We start from the raw sequence: 14,037 nt of genomic DNA, 5'->3' as shown, positions 1-14,037 counted from the left end.
GGGGCCATGAAGAACTCTTGAGGCTTGTTACTATGAGAGGCCATTGAAAGCAAAAGGGATTGTGGAAAATACAGCTTATCAGCTGTAAAAGTTTTCTGGTGGATTTCTTTGAGTCACATAAGTATACTATCATATCATCAACAAATAGTGATATTTGACATCTTGTTTTCTAATTTACATCCATTTGACTGAATTTGTGGTATTATTGCTCTTGTTAAGACTTCCAGTACTCCATTACAGAAGAAGAGTAATAGAAGTGTGGGCAGACTTGTCGAGTATCTTATTTTAGTGTGATTGCTTCAACATTCTCCCTATTTAGATTAATATTGGCTAGTCATTTGCTGTATATTGCTTTTACTATCTTTAAGGATGAGCCTAAAGTTCCAGATATTTCCAAACCATTAACATGAAATGGTGTTTTATTTTCTCAAGTTACTTCTAAGCATCTAAAGAGACCTTTATATGGTTTATTTATTTGATTTTTTTTTTTTTTTGGTTGATTACTTTGATGGATTTTCATATATTGAACTCTCCCTGTATCCCTGGGATGAAGTTTACTTGATCATGTATAAGGATCATATGTTGTGTTCTAGTATTCTTTTTACAAGAATTCGATTGAATATTTTCACTGCTGTTCATGAAGGAATATTGTCTGACACTTTCTTTCTTTCTTTGTAGGGTCTCTGTGTGATTTAAGAATTAGAGTAATTTTGGCTTCAAAGAATGAGTTGTGTAGTGTTCCTTCTCTTTCTATTTCTTGAAATAGTGTCGACAGTATTGGTATCAGTTCTTTTCTGAATGTCTGATAAAATATGGCACTGAAACCTTTGGCTTTTCAAAAACTAGTGATTTTAGTCATTTTATTTGAGATGCAATTCATAAAAACAAGTTTGAGGGAGGAGGAAAGGGGAGTAAAGGGGAGGATATAAGGTTAGAAATGTAAATGTTCCGAATATCCAATAAAATTTTAAAAATTTCAAACATAACAATTTTTTTTCTTAAAAAATTTTATTAAATTGCAAAGCAGAACTTGAACACAAATTTAAATATCAGTAACAAAGTCACAAAACGGTTGCAAAATGTCTGTAATGGGAGGAATATATATCCTTATAACTAAGTCACCCATCCATGCCTACATTAGTACATTAGATAAATCTACAAGTCAGCAGCCCATCGAGGAGCTATCAGTTCCATTATTGGATCTTTCCTGTTACAAAAACTTGCTAATATTTTGGGTATTAGCTCTTTATCAGATGGAAACTACAAACTAAACTTTTAAAATTTGTTAAAGAATGACTAAAATACTGTAAATAATTTGGTTTCAAAAACTCTGGGTATACAACTGAGATAAAACACTAAGAATTATACTTATCGCATTGACAAAACTTTTTTATATTTACGATTTTGGTATTAATATACTCTCAATTAAATTTCCAAAAGTCCATCTCATCATACAAATAAACTTTGAGACCAACCTTTCACTGGTCTCACAATCCACTCACATTAGACTAAATTCACTTTCATTCATGTGCCAAATTTGCACCTGTGGGGCAGATGTAGCACACATTTATAGGGAATATATAGGGAGTTGGTTATTCCTTTTTATCCAGTTTTCATTCCTATTTCTATCTTTCCTCAAGTCTTTTTTTCTTTTCCTTTTTTTCTACTTCTCACACACCAGCATCTCTATCTTTACAACACCAAATGGAATATTTCATGTAATAGAGAGATTTTGTTTAAGATTTACTCCATTCTAAATTTATTTTCTAAATAAACACAGATAGAAGAACAAATGTTAAGGATTTTTACATAAATGTATAAGAATATATTTTAGTAAGTGCTTTGCTTTTTTTAAGGTTTGATATTCTGCATTAAGGTCTTAATAGTTACAATGAGCAAATGTCCATGTAAATCAGGATGTAACCCAGAAGTAGTCAAAGTTTTCTTTGTGTGTGAGGATTGAGTATAATGTTTTTTTTTTTTTTTTCTTGAATTTCACAGTCTGAGTTTTATCAGGGGTAGGCTGAGCTTTCTGGCATTAGTATCACATTATCAATGACTGCATATTATGTCTGTTCTTTTGTGACTGGGTTATCTCACTCAGGATGCTATTCTCTAGATGCAACCATTTTCTTAAGAATTTGGTTAAGTCATTGTTTCTGATAGCTGAGTAGTACTTCATTGATTAAATGTACCACAATTTTTGTATCCATTCATCTACTGAAGGGCATCTGGGTTCTTTCCAGCTTCTGGCTAACATAAATAGTGCTGCTATGAACATTGTGGTGCATGCGTCTTTGTTGTATATTGGAGTGTCTCTGGGGTATATGCCCAGAAGTGGAATAGCTGGATTTTCAGGTAGTACCATGTCCAGTTTTCTGAGGAATCGCCTGTCTGATTTCCAGAGTTGTTTTATCAGTTTACAACCCCACCAACAGTGGAAAAGTGTTCCTCTTTCTGCACAGCCTCTCCTGCATCTGTTGTCATCTGAGTTTTGGATCTTGGCCAATCTGACTGGTGTGATGTGGAATCACAGGGTTGTTATGATTTGCATTTGCCTGATGGCTATGGATGTCCAGCACATCCTAGATGTTTCTCAGTTATTGGATTTTCCTCAATTGAAAACATTTTGTTTAGCTCTGTACTACATGTTTAATAGGGTTGTTGGATTTACTGGTGTCTAGCTTTTTCTGTTCTTTTTATACCTTGGATATTAGGCCTCTATCTGATGTGGAGTTGGTTATGATCTTTTCCCATTCTGTTGGCTGCAGTTTTGTTTTCTTGACACTGTCCTAAGCCTTACAGAAACTTGCAATCTCATTAAGTTTCATTTGTTAATCTTTGACCTAAGAGCAGGGGTCATTGGTGTTTTGTTCAGAAAATTATTTTCCTATGCCTACGTATTCTAAGTTTTTCCCTATTTTCTCATCTAATAGTTTCAGTGTATCTGGTTTAATGTGGATATATTTGATCCACTTACACTTAAGCTTTGTAGAAAGAGATAAGAAAGGGTCTATTTTCATTCTTCTGCATGCTGAGTGCCAGTTGGACGAATACCATTTGTTGAATAGGCTGTCATTTTTCCATTGAATATTTACAGGTCCTTGGTCAAAATTCAGGTGACCCTATATATGGGGCCTCATTACGGGGTCTTCTATTCTATTCCATTGATCCATGTGCCTATTTCTGTACCAGTCCCACACAGTTTTCATCAGAATTGCCTTGTACTATAGCTTGAGGTCAGGGATAGAGATTCTCGCAGATGTTTACTTGTTTTTGAGGATGGATTTCGCTTTTCTAAGTCTTTTGTTATTCCAGGTGAAATCACACATTTCTCTTTCCAATTCAATGAAGAACTACATTAGAATTTTGATGGGGATATCATTGAATCTGTAGATTGCTTTGGGTAAGATGGTCATTTTTAGAATGTTGATCCTTCCATTCCATGAGCATGGGAGATCTTTCCATTTTCTGAGACTTTCCTTGATATCCTTCTTTAGAGGTTTGGAGTTCTTGTCATACAGGTCCTTCACTTACTTAGTTGGAGGCACACCAAGGTATTTCATCATTTTTGTGATTATAGTAGAGGATATCTTTTTCCTAATTTCTTTCTCCACATGATTGTCCTTTGAATACAGGAAGGCTACTGATTTGTTTGAAGTAATTTAATATTCAGCCACTTTGCTGAATGTTTATCAGCCGTAGTAGTTCTCTGGTGGAATTTGTGGGATCACTTACATAAACTATCATGTCATCTGCAAAAAGTTTTTACCTTCCGAATGTGACAGTTTACATTTCACAGAAAACCCTTCATTATTTATAGCTTCAATGTATCTTCAGTTGATTAAAATGATATCAGCAATCCTCTCTTATTAGTACAATTCTCAAATGGCAAGCAATAGATAAGAAAGTGTCATAGTTTGGTATAGTGTCAATACTTAGAGTCAGGTTACTCTGTCGGAGATAACTCTGTAGTTCTTCTCCTGATGAAGATGGGAAGTCAGAGGCAGATGTAGAGGAAAAAGTGGGTGCACAAGGTACAGAAGCTCTGCATTCAGTACATGATTTTTGTCCCTTTTTCACAACATGGTTATTTTCATGTACATTTAACTATTTAGGCTTTTGATAAAACACAGTGCTACACAATATGTGTGTGTGTATATATATATATATATATATATATATATATATATATATATATATATATGTAATAAATTGGCTAAAGATTCTTCTTAAATTTTCAAAAATATCTGTAATTTTATTATAAAGTCTCTTCATGTGCACATCTTCATAAACTAATATATACATAGAACATTAGTTCAGAGATGCTCCTGTAAAGCTTTAGTATTACCTAGATCTGACATTGCCTTTATAAATACTCAGCGAAGCAAACAAAGATACTCTAACTTTTGGATCATATCCAAGATTATGTAGAAAGAACAAAAGCAGCAATCCATAGAAGACAGTGAGGTGAGCCCTTTACTATCTTTTGCTTTTCGTTTTAGATGTTTGAAAAACTCTGGAAGCAGACATGAGGTTATCTGTATATTGTCCAAGAACTTGATTTTCTGATTTTAGCTTCAGGTTTACTTCCTCAACTGCATCTACTCTTGCAGAAAGATTTTCAAGTTTGTGTTGTAGTTCAAACTCTTGATTGAGAAGTGGAGTCTTTCTTCCAGTTCCACCTGATTTTCAGCATAAACTGCGTCCATATCAGCATTCATCATCTTGGGAACATACATTGAGCTCTTGAAAACAAACTCCTTAGTGATGGGTCTTGCATCTGCAGCATATGGAGGAGGTGGGATAGGTAGCCAACTTACATTATATTAAAGAGGAAAAGTTCAGTATACAGTGTATGGAACTTAGATTTAAAAATCTGGTATTGAAAAGGGATCAGTTGAGATTTCCCTATGCAAATAAATAGATGTGAGGATCACATGGTCCACTTTCAAATTCTAAATGTTAGTTTGTTTGTTCATTTGTTTGTAATCTTCAGGCAACAGTAAAATCTACTTGTTGACAGAGGTATCCATAGAAACAATAAATCAATTTCAGAGAAGATATTTTTTGAACAGTCAGTTTGTACTGGTGAATGATGCTTGGGAGTGAGACTTCAGATGCTGCTTGAGGTAACAGGTTCTGGAATAGCTTTTGTTGCAGAGGGGACAAGCATGGGGCCTCTCACCACTGTGCTTTTTTATGTGTCTCTTTAGATCTGTTGAACGGTAGAATGTCCATTTGCAGCCAGGCACATTGCACTCATAACTCCTCTTTCCAGTGTGTTTCTTCATGTGGTCTTTGAGGTGGTGAGCCTTTGTGTAAGATTTCCCACAATCTGGGTAGGAACATGAGTAGCGCTTCAAAGGTTGAGGGTTGATTGGAGAGACAGGGCTCAGTGTCTGCAGGTCTGCGTTCAACTCTGGACCCTTTCCTTGAACCAAATCAGAAGCTGAAGAGCTTGCCTGGGGTTGTCTTTGAACAGAAGTGTAACTTGAAGGATTTGAGGATTCACCTACATATGGGGCTTGGTTACTAAGTAATGTCACATGATGATCAAGGCTTTGCACAACATTGGGTGTTCCATTGCTACTTGGGTAGACATTAGGTTCAAGAGAGGTTCTCAAATGATCCAAGGAGAATGACTCTTCAGAACTTGGAATTCTCTCTGGATGCCAAGCTAAGTGTTCTTGTATAGGACATGAAGTCACCTGAGGATCAAGTTTTTCTTCCACATCAGGTGTTCCATTCACACTTGGGGAAGCATCAGAATCAAGAAAGGCCATTATGTCATCCAAGAAGAAAGACTCTTCAGAAAGGGGACTTGTCTCTGGGTGCCAAGCCAGGTTGACTTGGTTAGTAAGTGAAGTCACTTGAGGATCAAGGCTTTCTTCAACTTTGGATGTTCCATGCAAACTTCGGGAAGCATCAGAATCAAGAAAGGCAATTATGTCATCCAAAAAGAAAGACACTTCAGAACTGGGACTTGCCTCTGGGTGACAATCTAGGTTGGCTGGGTTACTAAGTGAGGTCACCTGAGGAACAAGGTTTTCTTCAACATTGGGGGATCCATTCAAACTTGAGGAAGCATCAGAATCAGGAAAGGCTATTATCTCATCCAAGAAAAAAGACTCTTCAGAACTGGGACTTGTCTCTGGATGACAAGCTTGTTTTTCTGGTTTACTAAGTGAAGTCACCTGAGCATTTTGGCTTTCTTCAATACTGGTAGCTCCATTCAGATTTAGGGAAGCATTAGAATCAGGAAAGGCTATTATCTCATCCAAGGAGAATGTCTCTTCAGGACTGGGACTTGTCTCTGGGTGACAAGCTAGGTGGTCTTCCTTACTAAGTGAAGTCACCTGAGCATTTTGGCTTTCTTCAATACTGGTAGTTCCATTCAGATTTAGGGAAGCATTAGAATCAGGAAAGGCTATTATCTCATCCAAGAAGAATGTCTCTTCTGGACTGGGACTTGTCTCTGGGTGACAAGCTAGGTGGTCTTCCTTACTAAGTGAAGTTACCTGAGGATCAATGCTTTTTTCAACATTAGGTTTTTCATTCAAACTTGGATGGATATTTGGATTCACAGAAGTTCTCATTTGATCCAAGGAATATAACTCTTTAGAACTGGGACTTGTCTCTGGATCCCAAGCTATGTGGTCTTGATTACAAAATGAATTCACCTGAGGATCCAGCCTTTTTTCAACATTTGGTGTTCCATTCAGACATGGGTAGACATTTGGATCAGAGGACCTCATCTGATGCAAGTAGCATGACACTTTAGAACTGGGATAATTCTGTGGATGCCAAGTCATATTTTCTTCTGCATTGAATTTTGCCCTCTTAGGCCCGTGAAAATTTGGGCCAAAACTGGTGTTTGGCATCTGAAAACCATAGAAAGTCTGGCCACCAATTGGATTTGTCACCCAGTGACTGACCATCAAATTCTGATCACATCTGTGTCCTGATAACTGATACCCAAAGAGAAAGTGCTCACCACAGACCAGGTTATCCTGACCTCTGTAGACATTCTGACCACGGAAGGATGACTTCTGGTAGTAGAGCTTCATGTGGTCATGGTTATCTCTCACCGGAGGCTCATAAAAAGCCTGATATACATTAGAAGGTATCATCAGATCTGCATTGAATCTATTATTAGCTACTAAATCCCTCTGCTGATACCAAAAAGAACTCTGTTCAGAAAAATAGTCCAGGGAGCGATCTACATTTGAATTCTGGTCTGCATGGCTTCCAGAAGGAGCAGCATGATGATTACCAAAGGGAATCCTCTCACTGTCATTCAAGGCTGTGTTTTGGATCACAAGAGTCTTGTCAAAGTTGACTGTCCTCATCCAGTGTCCTTCAATGTAGAGAGATTCCCTAGCTTCAAGAACAGCTTTATTCTGGGCATGAGGATGGCATATCTTTGGTGTGTTGTTGAGCTCCTTAAGCTGAGTGTCTTCCGGGAATTTTTTCTGCTGAAGAGACTCAGCTATCTGATTCACAGAGGAAGTCTCACTTGGCTCTCCAGTTTTTCCTGGGTGTGCTGTCGAGTTCAGAGTACAGGTTATCTCAGGTGTGCTAGAGTATGCAGATGCCATCACTGTTGGTTTCCAGGCAAGCATCTCTGAGCTCTGACCTGAGACAGGCTGGCTGGACTCCACAGGGAAAGGCTGGGGATTACACCTCCCTGGCTGGAATGCACCTGTGGATTCTTCCATGTCTATGCAAGCTTCACAAATGGCCTGGGGACTCTTCAAGTTCCTGCACTGTTGGGAGAAAAATCAACATCTGGCTAAACTAGGTATTCAGTGGTAGAGATTAAAGTTCTTGAGAATACTCAAACTCGGCGGACAGGCAGAACTTAAATGGTAGACACAAGAAGGCATAAAATGTTCTCTGGAGATCAGGGATTCACAACTTTAAGGGCTCTGATGAAGGTGGGATGGGCAAACAAAACTTCATTACCCTGGGATCTCCTTTTATAAAGCTAGGCCTGATATGTTCAGTACTTCTGAGTCTACGATTTCATAAGACTTATGTTTCCACATGTAGGCCCCCATACTTAGAAGACATGTTTAAATATCTCACCCCAGGCTCTTAGAGTTTAGAAGATGCTCTCATTAAGTAAACTCTTAGGAACTGTGTATGTTAGCTTGCCTCTGACTTACTTTATAAACAATATACAGTTACATGGTTGCATTCATCAACTTTAGAAGAGAATGTGGAACAGGATTTGTTGGTGGGACTGGTGGGTTTTTACAGGAGCAGTAGGTCATGTGGGGTTTGTTTTGAATGAAGAGAGTGAATGAAAAAAACTTGTGAGCTGATGAAACCTCTTGCTGTGGAGACTTATAGAGTACAAGAGGTTAATCTTTGTAATGGTGGATACAGAATCTGGTGTGATTATTTTTTTGCAATGCTACAATCTGTTGTGTCCTTTTGGTATGGGATCCCATCCATTTTCTCAAATATTATAGATAAATGCTAAGAGAGGGTTTCACTCTCAGCACACTGACTATAGGACCCAGTTACCTAAAATTGTGTCCACATAGTTCATGGATCCTGGATAGATCCTGATGGTGGTAAAGGTTGATGAAATGAGACAAAAATCTTATTTTAAATTTTAAAAGCAAATAGTGAAAACCAATGTTTAAGAAAGGAAGATGGAATGAAAGACAGAAAAAAACAAGAAAAGAAATAATACAAATGGAGAAATCACATCATCATCATGAGACACAACATGTAGTATTGGAACAAAAGTGAAGTTGTTTGGATGGATAGTTGCACTCTTAAAATTGATAAAAAAAAAAAAAAAACTGTAAGATAGGAGATTAAAATTGCTTGCACCTTTTCACCAATTAGAAACCACTTGAAAAAAATACACTCTGAATTTGTGAAGGCATCATTCCGTAGGCATCACTTATTAAAACACATACAAGGTGTCCAGATCAACATCCAGCCTCTCTTCTATCCCAGAGAAGTGGAAAATCATTCCTCCCATGATGATTTACAGGAAGTTACAGGACAACTCATTTTTACAGAAGACATTTATACTTCAATCTGGTCTCATAATCTTTATCTTTTGTCTCTAACCCTTGATTGCTGAAATTAAAAATACTTGCCATAATATAGGCCAAGGATTCTCTTTTTTTGTATTGCCATAACACATAGCTGCAGGCTACTTCCTAATTAATACCATACCACATAACATATTCAGTTTTAAATAATTTATATTTTGATATTTATGATTTTCAACTAACAACATCTACAACAACAACAATTAGAATACTATGGTAAGACAATAAAATCAGTCACAACAATCCTAACTATCTCATAAGATCAATGCCCTTGCCATTCAGCTGCATAAGGAAGAATTTTTAGAAAACAAAGTGGAGAAGAGCTTAAAACATGTAGGCACAGGGGAAAGTTTTCTCAACAGAAAACAAATAGATTATACTCTAAGATCAAGAATCAACAATCGAGACCTCATAAAATTGGAAAGTTTCTGGAGGCTAAGCATATTATCAAGAAGACAATATGTCCAACAACAGATTGAGGAAGGATGTTTGATACTCCTGCAACTGATGGAGGGCTAATATACAACATATACAAAGAGCTCAGGAAGTTAGACTCCAGGGAATCAAATATTTATATATAAAACTGGTATACAAGGCCAACAAAGAATTCTCAGCTGAGAAATTCCAAATAGCTATGAAGCACCCAAAGAAATTATAAATATGGCTAGTTATCAGGTAAATGTAAATCTAAACAACCCTGAGAATACACCTTATTTTAATTAGAATGGCTAAGGTCAAAAATCAGGTGACAGAAGATGCTGGCAAGAATGTGGAGAGTAAAGAAAACTTCTTGAGTGTTGGTGGGATTGTAAGCTGGTACAACCACTCTGTAAAACAGTCTGGTGGTTTCGCAGAAAATTGAACATAGTGCTACCTGAAAACCCAGCTATTCCACTCCTAGACATATAGCCCAAAGACGTTCCAACATATGACAAGCACACATGCTCCACCATGTTCTAGCAGCCTTATTTATGATAGCCAGAAGCTGGAAGAAACCCAGATGTTTAAAAAACAAATAATGTATAAAGAATGAATGGTACATTTATAAATTAGAAACAATGACTTTATGAAACACCTAGGCAAATATATGGGTCGAGATAATATCGTGAGTACCCCACGCACAAAATCACACACATGGAATGCCCTCACTGTGAAGAAAATACTAGCCACAGAACACTTTGAGTAACTCAGCAAAAATTGACAGACCTTATGATGTGCAAGGAAGAAGGAAGGCCAAAATGCCAAACCTCAGTCCTGTTTAGTAGAAAGAACAAAACACTTTAGATAGGAAATACAAGGTAAAATAGAGGAATAGGGAATAAAGAAAAATCATTCAGAGACTTCTTTATATGGGGATCCATGCCATATGAAGCCACCAATCCCTAGCTCTATTGCTGATGCACAAAGTGCTTAGAAGCAAGAAACATATAGAGATGCCTACTCTGGGTCTCTGCCAGAGTTAAATGCATACAGCTGAGCATGTTAGCATCTAACCATCAGAGTGAACTTGGGGACTCCAAGGAAGGTGCTAAAGAAAAGCCTGAAGGAGCTGAAAGGGGTTGCAACTGCATGGGAAAACAATGTGATCAACCAACTAAACCCTACACAACCCCCAGGTACTATAACACTGATCATTGAGAACACATTGAGAAAACTATGGTTACAGTTGCATATGTAGCTGAACCTAGCAGTGTCTGGCATTAATTTGAGAAGAGGTCTTTGGTCCAGGGAGAACATGTTTCCCCAATATAGGGAAATGCCAAAACACTGGGGTTCAGAGGGTTGGAAGGGAGCAAGGTGGAGGACGAGCATACCATTATAAATATCAAAACAAAGAGTATGTAATAAGTAAGGAAATGAAGAACCCATAAGAAAGAAGAATTCCCATGTCGGGCCAGGGTCTGGTCATTGGCACTTTGCTACATGTTCCAGTCATCCACCTCTATTCTGAGCAAATAGTGACATACCTTTGAAAACCATCCCTTAGTCAGACTATTAGACTCCACAAGAAACTGACTTTCTCAGATCAAAAAATTGCCCTCTCTCACCAGTGGTCAACTCAAACTCTAAATGTACTGCCCACAGGTGTGGCAGATCAACTCCACAATGAACAGTATTTTAAAATGTTGTTTCGACACCTGGCTTCACAATTTTTTTTCTCCTATACTACTCAAGCATTGTGCTAATCATTGTTGACATAGCCTTGTGTAGCCCCTTCCTCCTTCCCTGGGAATGATAGGACTCACAGAAATATGTTCTTAAGCATTCCAAGGCCAAGGGAAGGGGTGGCTCCCACACTGTCTCTTAAGATACAACAGAAATACCGTAAAAACTCTAATTATGGGGCTTATAATTCCATTCCAAACAATTAAAAGAAAGTCCCAAATAAACTGTATATGGATTTTTTATGAAATTCTAAATTCATGCCTATAGCATAATTTAAGCTTGTGATCATTAAATAAATTTATGAAACCACAATAAAATTAACAGACCATATGGAGATGAAGAAGGAATTATGGAAGCTTCATTCTAACTTAGAAGAAGGAACTTAGAAGACCTACTTAGAAGTAAGGACAGAGCCTTTCTGAAACCAACACAGATGCTTATAGCCAGCCATCAGACTGAGTACTGGGACCCCATTGGAGAAGTTATGGAATGTCCTAAAAGAGTTGAAAAAGTTTGCAACCCCGTTGTAAGAACAATAATACCAACCAGCCTGACTGTTCAGAGCTCCAAGGGAATAAACCACCCACCAAAGAGCAAATATGGAGGAAGAAACCAAGGTTCCTGCTGCATGTAGCAGAACATGACCTTACTATAGATTTAAGGGGAAACCCTTGATCCAGTATAGACTCAATGACCTTGTGTAGGGAAACCTTAGGGTGGTGCGGTAGAACTATCATAGAAACAACTTGATGTTGATGGAATGAAGGTTTGTGTAGAGGAAACCAGGAAAGAACATATAGATGAAAGTTAAATGAATAAAATATCCCATAAAATAAAATGATGAAATTAATTTTTCTCTATATGTATGTCAAAAAAAGAATTTTTGGATGTACTTACGGTTCGAAGTCCTGTACACTCACAATGGCAAGCTGAGGATAAAAAGTCCAAAAGAATGGTAGTTTTGAGTATTGGAACACAGATTGGTACAGCTGGCCTAATCTAGAGGCTGGAAACTGGCACAGCTGGTGCCAGTACCAGTGTAGGGACAGACTTGTGAACAAGCTGAGGACAAGCTGACAAATAGGCACTCCTTCCTGCATCCATGGACTTATATAGGCCTCCAGCGGAAGGTGTATCCTGGATTAAAGTATGTCTTCCTGTCACGTGTTCTTGGTCACCAACCAATTAACAAATTTCAACCAGTCACTATCTCACACGTGTGTCCATCTTGTGTAGATCTTTTGGCTTTCTAGGTATTTTCAAGTGGACAAAAAGGGGAAACTTGTTGGAAATCACAACCTTGTCCTCAGAAAAATGTGGTTTTCGTGTCCTAAAACACATTAAAAATAGGGGACAACATAGTGTATCATGATTTCGTTTCAGAAGATATTTACAGATGGATGAATACCTAAGTTTGACCAAGTGGACTTGCAAATGATCTCTTTCTTTTACTTACCTCCTGCATTTGCCAGGCTTCTCTAGAGGACCAACACTTTCACAGTGAATCTTTCTATATATGTAAGTAGACAGAGATTTAGTATAATGGCTTACAGGTTGAGATAGCTCAGCAACCCGTATCAAACTGAGCCTAGCTCCAATCACTAGACTACTCCAAATATAATGAGTGTTTCAAGGTTTTATATAAAAACAAGACCAGCAGTTCTGGATTATTTCCTCAACAAACCTGGTTAAAAAGTCAGTGTTTGCCTCAAAACTGTCAATGCAGAGGGAAGCAGATATTAAGTTTATGATATGACTCCCAGCATCACCCAATTATGTTAAAGGCCACAGTAGTATTCCAAGTAGATGTTTGTACCCATCCATTCTAATCGATGCTTTCTATAAAACATTGTTCCAGTAGATATTTGGGGTTGCACTACCATACAAACTATCCTGCCTTACAATTGTAAATGTGGTCATGAGATAGCTTGAATAAGGACCTAGCTGTGAGTTGCATCATATCAATCCTGTCTGGTTTTCGGGAGATCACAAATATTTCCCTGGCACTATAGCTTCTTGAGTTCTCTTTGTACCATTGATACTAGGTCCAAATGGTAGTATGTGCCCTTTATCCCAACTCTCAGGAGAAAAATTGGTAGATTTCTAAGTTCTAGGTCAGCATGGGAATGAGCCAGTTCTACTTTAAAAAAAAATATGATTTGGTCGAGGAATGATGACACATGCCTTAAATCCCAGAACTCTGTAATTGATCATTCAGATCCTTCAGTTGAAAATTACACAGAAAAGGCCAAGACAGCTAATACTAAACAGGGAATGACTTAATAGAATAAGGGAGACAAGTACCAGGCCCAGGAAGCAGAATCATTTGGGAGCAATGGCCTTGTACCTCTGGCTTTAGAGTCAAGATCCGAAGGGATTACAGATTCTGGCTAGCTGGAGATAGGATATCAATGGACATAAGAATAGACCATTTGACTATGAAGAAATATTCTGATAAGTGATTTCTGAGGACATAAAATTGTTGTGTTCCAGAATTAACTGAGTCTGTACCTAGCCCTACAGGGAAATTAATTATTTATAGGTATCACCCAGGTGGTAATGATTTTTAAGGCATTTAAGGATCAAGGAGTTTGATCCAACAATTCCTGCAGAAATTACACAAACACAGATCTTACTCAGCAAAATAGTTACTTTGAATGCACACCCTAATACTGTTCACATCAATGATGCAGCTCATGTTTTTGAATATGCCTATATGATAGAGAGTAGAATAGAGTGACTCGGGAGTGTGAATATTAGCTGTGACCTTGTTGAAGTAGTTGTTGCTTTA

Source organism: Micromys minutus, assembly GCF_963924665.1.
Source record: "Micromys minutus genome assembly, chromosome: X".
Lineage (NCBI taxonomy): Eukaryota > Metazoa > Chordata > Mammalia > Rodentia > Muridae > Micromys > Micromys minutus.
This window is presented reverse-complemented; position numbering follows the sequence as displayed.